The sequence below is a fragment of the Arachis ipaensis genome, chromosome B7, assembly GCF_059453495.1.
Source record: "Arachis ipaensis isolate K30076 ecotype BB chromosome B7, ASM5945349v1, whole genome shotgun sequence".
In the NCBI taxonomy this organism is placed as follows: domain Eukaryota; kingdom Viridiplantae; phylum Streptophyta; class Magnoliopsida; order Fabales; family Fabaceae; genus Arachis; species Arachis ipaensis.
The window spans coordinates 40,684,243-40,694,847 of record NC_142442.1 but is presented as its reverse complement, the minus strand read 5'-3'; the positions used below and the strand labels follow the sequence as shown (position 1 = coordinate 40,694,847).

General features: G+C 38.9%; 1 non-coding gene across 1 annotated transcript; it reads right to left on the bottom strand.

Annotated features, from left to right (window-relative positions):
- Positions 1–1,286: 1,286 nt before the first annotated feature.
- On the bottom strand, positions 1,287–1,394 carry LOC148550931 (small nucleolar RNA R71). The gene has a single exon (XR_015893761.1). It is a non-coding gene; the product is annotated as a small nucleolar RNA R71 (small nucleolar RNA).
- Between the last annotated feature and the right edge of the window lie 9,211 nt (positions 1,395–10,605).

Sequence of the window (10,605 nt, the reverse complement as noted above, 5' to 3'; positions counted from 1 at the left end):
TTCATTTTTTCTTTCATATTTTAAAAAATTTCAAATTGATTTTCAAAAATCTTTTTCTTATTTTGTTTCATATTTTCGAATTCTTTGCTAGCATTTAATATTTTGATTTAAAAATTTCAAGTTGTTACTTGCCCATTAAGAAAGGATCAATCTTTAAATTTTAGAATCATATCTTTTAGTTTCTTGTTAGTCAAGTAATCAACTTTAATTTCAAAATCAAATTTTTTTAATTTCCAATTCAAATCTTTTTCAAAATGATTTTCAATCATATCTTTTTCAAAATCTTTTCTAACTTCTTATCTTTTCTAAATTGATTTTCAAATCTTTTTCAATTAATCGCATCTTTTTTATTGATTCTTATCTTTTTCAAAACTACCTAACTAATTTTTTCTCTAATTTTCGAAAACTCCTCATTTTTTTCAAAATTCTTTTTAATTAACGAATTGTTTTAAATTTTAATTTAATTTTATTTCTCTTTTTAATTTTCGAATTCTAACTAATATTTAAAATAAAACAAAAATATTTTTTTATTTAATTTTCGAAATTCTCTCCCCCTCTCACATCTCCTTCTATTTATTTATCTACTAACACTCCTCTTCCACTCAAAATTCGAACACCCTCTTCTTCACTGTGTTCGAATTTTTCTCTTCTCCTTCTTCTATTCTTATCTTCTTCTACTCACATAAAGGAATCTCTATACTGTGACATAGGGGATTCCTCTTCTTTTCTGTTCTCTTCTTTTTCATATGAGCAGGAACAAGGACAAAGACATTCTTATTGAAGCTGATCCTGAACCTGAAAGGACTCTGAAGAGGAAGCTAAGGGAAGTTAAAGCACAACTCTCTGGAGAGAACCTGACAGAAATTTTTGAAAAAGAGGGAGAGATGGCCAAACCTAATAACAATGGTGGAGATGCAAGGAAGATGCTTGGTGACTTTATTGCATCCTCTTCTAACTTCTATGGAAGAAGCATCTCACTTCCTGCAATTGGAGCAAACAATTTTGAGCTTAAGTCTCAATTGGTTTCTCTAATGCAGCAGAATTGCAAGTTTCATGGACTTCCAATGGAAGATCCTCATCAGTTTTTAGCTGAATTCTTGCAAATCTGTGACACTGTCAAGACCAATGGAGTTGATCCCGAGGTCTACAGGCTTATGCTTTTCCCTTTTGCTATAAGAGACAGAGCTAGAACATGGTTGGATTCACAACCTAAGGATAGCCTGAACTCTTGGGATAAGCTGGTCAGTGCTTTCCTGGCCAAATTCTTTCCACCTCAAAAGATGAGAAAGCTTAGAGTGGAAATCCAAACCTTCAGATAGAAGGAAGGAGAATCCCTCTATGAAGCTTGGGAAAGATACAAGCAACTGATCAAACGGTGTCCTACTGACATGCTTCCAGAATGGAGCATCATAAGTATATTCTATGATGGTCTATCTGAGTTGTCAAAAATGTCATTGGACCATTCTGCAGGAGGATCTCTTCATTTGAAAACCCCTGCAGAAGCTAAGGAACTCATTGAAATGGTTGCAAATAACCAGTTCATGTATACCTCTGAGAGGAATCCTATGAACAATGGGACGCCTCAGAAGAAGGGAGTTCTTGAAATTGATACTCTGAATGCCATATTGGCTCAGAATAAAATATTGACTCAGCAAGTCAATATGATTTTTCAGAGTCTGAATGGATTGCAAGCTGCATCCAACAGTACTAAAGAAGCATCTTCTGAAGAAGAAGCTTATAATCCTGAGAATCCTGCGATGGCAGAGGTGAATTACATGGGAGAATCCTATGGAAACACCTATAATCCTTCATGGAGAAATCATCCAAATTTCTCATGGAAGGACCAACAGAAGCCTCAACAAGGCTTCAATAATAATGGTGGAAGAAATAGGTTTAGCAATAGCAAGCCTTTTCCATCATCTTCTCAGCAACAGACAGAGAATTCTGAACAGAGCTATTCTGGCCTGGCAACCATAGTCTCTAATCTATCCAAGACCACACTAAGTTTCATGAATGAAACAAGGTCCTCCATTAGAAATTTGGAGGCACAAGTGGGTCAGCTGTGTAAGAAGATCACTGAAACTCCTCCCAGTACTCTCCCAAGCAATACAGAAGAAAATCCCAAGAGAGAGTGCAAGGCCATAACCATGACCAATATGGCCGAACCTGGAGAGAGTGAGGAGGACGTCAGTCTCAGTGAGGAAAGCCTCATGGGACGTCTTCTGAACAGAAAGGAGTTTTCCTTTGAGGAAGCAAAGGAATCTGAGGCTCATACTGAGACCATAGAGATTCCATTGAACTTCCTTCTGCCATTCATGAGCTCTGATGAATATTCTTCCTCTGAAGAGGATGAAGACATCACTGAAGAGCAAGTTGCTAAATATTTAGGAGAAATCATGAAGTTGAATGCTAAGTTATTCGGTATTGAGATTCGAAAGGATGAACCCCACCTTGTTCACCAATGAACTGAATGCATTAATGAGGCAGACATTACCTCAGAAGAAACCAGATCCCGGAAAATTCTTCATACCTTGTACCATAGGCACCATGACCTTTGAGAAGGCTATATGTGACCTGGGGTCAGGGATAAACCTCATGCCATTCTCTGTAATGGAGAAACTGGAAATCTTTGAGGTACAAGCTGCAAGAATCTCAATAGAGATGGCAGATAAATCAATGAAACAGGCTTATGGACAAGTAGAGGATGTGCTAGTAAAGGTTGAAGGCCTTTACATCCCTGCTGATTTCATAATCCTAGACACTAGGAAGGATGAGGATGAATCCATCATCCTTGGCAGACCCTTCCTAGCCACAGCAAAAGCTGTGATTGATGTTGACAGAAGAGAATTGGTCCTTCAGTTGAATGAGGACTACCTTGTATTCAAGACTCAGGGTTCTCCTTCTGTAACCATAAAGAGGAAACATGAAAAGCTTCTCTCAATACAGAGTTAAACAAAACCCCCACATTCAAACTCTAAGTTTGGTGTTGGGAGGCCACAACCAAACTCTAAGTTTGGTGTTGAGAGGCCACAACCAAACTCTAAGTTTGGTGTTGAGAGGCCACAACCCTTCTCTAATTATCTGTGAGGCTCCATGAGAGCTCACTGTCAAGCTATTGACATTAAAGAAGCGCTTATTGGGAGGCAACCCAATGTTATTTAACTATATCTATCTATTTTTCATTGTTATTTTATGTTCTCTTTAGGTTGATGATCATGTGAAGTCACAAAAATAACTAAAAAATAAAAAACAGAATGAAAAATAGCATTAAAAATAGCACACTCTGGAGGAAGAGCTTACTGGCGTTTAAACGCCAGTAAGAGTAGCAGAATGGGCGTTAAACGCCCAGTCTGGCACCATTCTGGGCGTTTAACGCCAGAAATAGGCACCAGACTGGCGTTTAACGCCAGAACAAAGTATCTAATTGGCGTTTAACACCAAGAATGGGAGAAAAGCTAGTGTTAAACGCCAGAAACAAGCAGCAACCTGGCGTTTAACGCCAGAAGTGCACTCTAAGGGCGTTTTGCAAGCCTAAATGGAGCAGGGATGTTAAGTCCTTGACCCCTCAGGATCTGTGGCCCACAGGATCCCCACCTACCCTACCTCTTCTTCTCTCCTCTTCACACCCTTTCATAACACTCTTTCCCAAATACCCTTCACCAATCACCTCTATACCTCTTCCCCAAATACTCTTCACCACTCACATCCATACACTCTTCCCCAAAAATCCCACCTACCTCCAAATTCAAAATCCTTTCCCTCCCAAACCCAACCCTAATACACAAAACCTAACCCTTCTCCCACCCCTATATAAATCCCTCAACACTATTTCAATTTCACACATTACAAACACTTCTCCCCCCTTGGCCGAATACAGTATTCTCCTCCATCTCCTCCATTTTCTTCTTCTTCTACTATTTTCCTTCTTCTTTTGCTCGATAAAGAGCAAACCTTTTAAGTTTGGTGTGGTAAGAGCGTTGCTTTTTATTTTTCTATAACCATTAATGGCACCTAAGGCCAGAGAAACCTCAAGAAAGAGGAAAGGGAAGGTAATTGCTTCCACCTCTGAGTCATGGGAGATGGAGAGATTCATCTCAAAGGTCCATCAAGACCACTTCTATGAAGTTGTGGCCAAGAAAAAGGTGATCCCTGAGGTCCCTTTTAAACTCAAAAAGGGCAAATATCCGGAGATCCGACAAGAAATTAGAAGAAGAGGATGGGAAGTACTCTCTAATCCTATTCAACACGTCAGAATCTTAATGGTTCAAGAGTTCTATGCAAATGCATGGATCACTAGGAACCATGATCAAAGTATGAAACCAAACCCAAAGAATTGGCTTACAATGGTTCGGGGGAAATACTTAGATTTCAGTTCAGAAAATGTAAGGTTGGCGTTCAACTTGCCAATGATGCAAGAAAACGCACGCCCCTACACTAGAAGGGTCAACTTTGATCAAAGGTTGAACCAAGTCCTCATGGACATATGTGTGGAAGGAGCTCAATGGAAAGTTGACTCAAGAGGCTAGCCGGTTCAATTGAGAAGACCGGACCTTAAGCCTGTGGCTAGAGGATGGTTGGAGTTCATCCAACGCTCTATCATTCCTACTAGCAACCGATCCAAAGTAACTGATCGGGCCATCATGATCCATAGTATCATGATTGGGGAGGAAGTGGAAGTTCATGAGATTATACCTCAAGAACTCTACAAGGTGGCTGACAAGTCCTCCACTTTGGCAAGGTTAGCCTTTCCTCACCTCATTTGTCACCTCTACAATTCAGCTGGAATTGACATAGAGGGAGACATCCTCATTGATGAGGACAAGCCCATCACTAAGAAAAGGATGGAGCAAATAAGAGAGCCCACTCATGGACCTCAACTAGAGCATGAGGAAATTCCTCATCATGAAATTTCTGAGATGCATCAAGGGATGCACTTTCCTCCACAAAACTATTGGGAGCAAATCAACACCTCCCTAGGAGAATTAAGTTCCAACATGGGACAACTAAGGATGGAGCACCAAGAGCGCTCCATCATTCTCCATGAGATTAGAGAAGATCAAAGAGTTATGAGGGAGGAGCAACAAAGGCAAGGAAGAGACATAGAGGAGCTCAAGAACACCATTGGTTCTTCAAGAGGAAGAAGACGCCACCCTCACTAAGGTGGACCCGTTCCTTAATCTCCTTGTCTAGTTAATTTTTTTTCTGTTTTCGTTCTCTATGCTTTATTTTTATTTATGTTTGTATCTTATTACATGATCATTAGTGTCTAGTGTCTATGTCTTAAAGCTATGAATGTCCTATGAATCCATCACCTTTCTTAAATGAAAAATGTTCTAAAAACAAAAGAACAAGAAGTACATGATTTTGAATTCATCCTTGAGCTTAGTTTAATTATTTTGATGTGGTGGCAATACTTTATACTTTCTGAATGAATGCTTGAATAGTGCATATGTCTTTTGAATTTGTTGTTTATGAATGTTAAAATTATTGGCTCTTGAAAGAATAATGAAAAAGGAGAAATGTTATTCATAATCTGAAAAATCATAAAATTGATTCTTGAAGCAAGAAAAAGCAGTGAAGAACAAAGCTTGCAAAAAAAAAAAATTTGGCAAAAAAAAAGAGAGAAAGAAAAAGAAAAAGCAAGCAGAAAAAGCCAATAGCTCTTTAAATCAAAAGGAAAGAGCAAAAAGCCAATAACCCTTTAAACCAAAAGGCAAGGGTAAAAAGGATCCAAGGCTTTGAGCATCAGTGGATAGGAGGGCCCAAAGGAATAAAATCCTGGGCTAAGCGGCTAAACCAAGCTGTCCCTAACCATGTGCTTGTGGCGTGAATGTGTCAAGTGAAAAGCTTGAGACTGAGCGGTTAAAGTCAAGGTCCAAAGCAAAAAAAAAAAGAGTGTGCTTAAGAACCCTGGACACCTCTAATTGGGGACTTTAGCAAAGCTGAGTCACAATCTGAAGAGGTTCACCTAGTTATGTGTCTGTGGCATTTATGTATCCGGTGGTAATACTGGAAAACAAAGTGCTTAGGGCCACGGCCAAGACTCATAAAGTAGCTGTGTTCAAGAATCAACATACTGAACTAGGAGAATCAATAACACTATCTGCATTCTAAGTTCTTATAGATGCCAATCATTCTGAACTTGAAAGGATAAAGTCAGATGTCAAAACTGTTCAGAGGCAAAAAGTTACTAGCCCCGCTCATCTAAATTGGAGCTAAGTTTCATTGATATTTTGGAATTTATAGTATATTCTCTTCTTTTTATCCTATTTGATTTTCAGTTGCTTGGGGACAAGCAACAATTTAAGTTTGGTGTTGTGATGAGCGGATAATTTATACGCTTTTTAGCATTGTTTTTACATAGTTTTTAGTATGATTTAGTTAGTTTTTAGTATATTTTTATTTGTTTTTAAATAAAATCACATTTCCGGACTTTACTATGAGTTTGTGTGTTTTTCTATGATTTCAGGTATTTTCTGGCTGAAATTGAGGGACTTGAGCAAAAATCTGATTCAGAGGCTGAAAAAGGACCGCAGATGCTATTGGATTCTGACCTCCCTGCACTCAAAGTGGAGTTTCTGGAGCTACAGAAACCCAATTGGCGCGCTCTCAAATGCGTTGGAAAGTAGACATCTAGGGCTTTTCAGCAATATATAATACTTTATACTTTGCCCGAATTTTGAGGACGCAAACTGGCGTTCAAACGCCAAGTTCCTGCCCTATTCTGGAGTTAAACGCTAGAAACAGGTTGCAAACCAGAGTTAAACACCAGAAACAGGCTACAACCTGGCGTTTAACTCCAAAAAGAGTCTCTACACATGACAGCTTAATGCTCAGCCCAAGCACATACCAAGTGGGCCCCGGAAGTGGATTTCTGCATCATTTACTCATTTCTATAAACCCTAGTTACTAGTTTAGTATAAAAACTAGTTTTAGTAATTTATTTTACATCTCTGGAACACATTATGTAACTTTTACGTTCTGAGACCTCCATGGGAGGCTGGTCACTCGGCCATGTCTACCCTATTTTTACTTATGTATTTTCAACAGTGGAGTTTCTACACCCCATAGATTAAGGTGTGGAGCTCTACTGTTCCTCACGAATTAATGCAAAGTACTATTGTTTTTCTATTCAACTCAAGCTTATTCTTATTCTAAGATATTCATTTGCACACAAGAACATGACGAATGTGATGATCAAGTGACATTCATCACCATTCTCACTTATGAACGCGTGCCTGACAAACACTTCTGTTCTACATGAAAACAAGCTTGAATGCATAACTCTTAGCCTCCTAGTTCACGATCAGAGTCTTCGTGGTATAGGCTAGAATTATTGGCGGCCATTCTTGAGATCCGAAAAGTCTAAACCTTGTCTGTGATATTCTGAGTAGGATCTGGGAAGGGATGACTATGACGAGCTTCAAACTCGCGAGTGTTGGGCGTAGTGACAGACGCAAAAGGATCAATGGATCCTATTCCAACATGATCGAGAACCGACAGATGATTAGCCATGCGATGACAGCGCATTTGTACTATTTTCACTGAGAGGATGAATGGTAGCCATTGACGATGGTGATCCCCCAACATAAAGCTTGCCATGGAAAAGAGTATGAATGATTGAATGAAGGCAGTAGGAAAGCAGAGATTTAGAAGGAGCAAAGCATCTCCATACGCTTATCTAAAATTCTCACCAATGAATTACATAAGTATCTCTATCTTATTTTATATTTTATTTATATTTTAATTATCAAAATCCCATAACCATTTGAATCTGCCTGACTGAGATTTGCAAGACGACCATAGCTTGCTTCAAGCCGACAATCTCTATGGGATCGACCCTTACTCACGTAAGGTTTATTACTTGGACGACCCAGTGCACTTGCTGGTTAGTTGTGCGAAGTTGTGAAAAGAAGTTGAGATTATGAACGTGCGTACCAAGTTTTTGGTGCTGTTGAGATCACAATTTCGTGCACCATTCACCAAAACTTCACTCTTCACCATAGCATTACCCAAATAATTATACACACAGATAAGATGATGATATCTAAGATAATCCTATAACAGGTAAATATAAGATAAACCTTATGAAATATGAATAGATATCCTAAAACAGATTATATAAACCATATCACCATACATCATCATCATCCAATAGACATTACAATTTATGGCAATGTCCAGTTTAATTTTCAAGTCACTTAGCCAAAGAATGCTTAACCAGAGTAAAAACTATAGCTGTCTAATAAAAAATTTATACACAGTAAAGCTAACACATGGAATCAACGTGTTCAAGGTTTACTTCTGGTTTTCTAGCTAAAACCGTTAATTTATTAATTGAAAGCAGGCATTATCAAAATATCATAACTATCATATTCCAAAGAAAAATCTAGGGACGAAACTACCAAAAGCGACAAAAAAGATAACCTATACCTTGTTCCTCACTTTCTTGAAATCTAAAACCCTAAGGTACTTCAGCTTGTGAATAACATAAAGCTTGTAATTCTGCTTCTTTGTAATGTGTTGTCTAGCAAGCTAAGGTACTGGAGCTTCGGAAGGGACGTGAGGGGATCGATTTCGACTAAGTTGACAATCCTGCTGTTCGTGAGAACTAGCATATGCAACTTTGGCAAGAATTCTGCATTGTAAAAAATCAAAAGGCAAGTAAGTTACATGTTGTATAACCAAGTGCAACACTGAGATGAACAATTCAAAGCTAAAACTGTACCTCCAATGTTAGGGTTAATTCTGGTAATTCTATTATTATCTATGAGCATAGTTCCCAACCGGTTAATTCTGGTAATTCTAGTAAGAACAATACTCCGTTTCCCACAAGCTAGCAAAAGGAGTCTCATTTCTTTCATAAACAAACATAAAACCATCTTGCTTAATTCAAATAACTTGAGTGATTATAAAAACAAAAATAAAAACACTGTTAAATTATACAGAACATACAAACCCTAGCTAATAAACAAAAACCAAATTAACATATGCAAATCGAATACCTGGAACAATAAGAATCAGAAATTAAGAAATAAAAGATTCTAGGAAGATTTTGGTAAAGAGTTTTGGATGCTTACTCCTCCCCATGGCTACGATTTTCTCTTCACTGAACGCGTTAGATTGAAGCTAAAACCCTAAATAGAGGGGCTTTTATAGAATTTCTCAGCAGTCCAAAATAGAGGAACCGAGAAACAGAGAAAGATTAGAAAGCATAACTAGTCTCCAATCAATACAAATTACAAAATATCTAATAATGAAAAAGAAAATAAGCTTCCAAAACCAAGCACACACATCTGAAATGAAGTGAAGCTCAAGAATCAAACAAACTAGGGAACAGCGAAATAGATTTTTACGATAAAAATCATATCCTAACATTTTCCTAAATTTAATGTGTCAATATTTAAACTTTCATTTTCACATCACTACAACATAGGAACAGCGAAACAGCCAGGGAACCAAACTAATGGCCCTTATCACAGGATCATAGAAACAGAAGGAATAAATACTTACCTTGTAGTGTTTATGGTGAGGGTTGAGCGCCGATTGAGGGAGAGGAAGAGACGATTGAGGGAGGAGCAAGAGAGAGGCAGCGTCTTTAGTGTTTAGGGTTTGCGAGAGAGAGATCGCTGAAGGAGGGCACGCCGATGCAGGGTACGCCGACGGAGCAGCACCGATAGAGGGTTGCGAGAGAGGGTGCGAGCGTTGCGAATCCGAGGAGGAGGCTTGCGTTGAGGGTTCGAGGGTTGTGACAGAGCGGGTGCGAGAGAAGGTGCGATAGAGGGCTGCAAGAGAGGGCTCGGAGAGAGGGCTGGGTGTGAGGGTTCTCAGCGGTGATGAAGGAAATGAAGGCTAGGTGCGATGAAGGGCAGTGATGAAGATGGTTTAAGAAGATGAAGCTGGCTGGGTTCGAGAAGATGAAGATGAACGATGAAAATGGATGAACGACGAAGGCTGGGTTCAAGAAGATGAAGCTGATCGATGAAGATGGATGAAGCTGACGGCACCTTTTAGGGTTTGAAAGGGAATTTTAGGGTTAAAAGTGAATTTGGTAACAATGTAAAGTTAGTGTGTTGTTGTTATCATTTTTAGGGTTAAATTTGATAACTTAGAAGAAAAAGGTTAAGTGTGGGAAAAAAATAAGTGGGAAACTAAATTTTAGGGGAGGAAACTCTATCGGCACGTTTTTTTATGGTGCCAAAATAAACACGGTATAGCCACGCTTTTCACGCTTGCCGGTTTTCCTCTATAGCTACGCTTTTAAGCGTGACAAAAAAAGGGTGGCCAAATTTTTAATCAGTGGCCACCCTCGTAAAAGCGTGCCGATTTCCCTTTATCGGCACGCTTTTCAAGCGTGGCAGTAAAAAAGCGTGGCCAAATTTCAAATAAGTAAGCACCCTCGTAAAAGCATGCCGATTTCTCTCTATGGCCACACTTTTCAAGCGTGGCAAAAAAAGCATGGCAAAATCACAAATCAGTGGCCACCCTCGTAAAAGCGTGGCCATAAACCACTTTTGGATACACTTTAAAAGCGTGGCAAGAAAAAAGTGTGCCGACAGGCCTTTTTTCTTGTTGTGCTTAGTGAATCGAGTAACATAGTCCCAA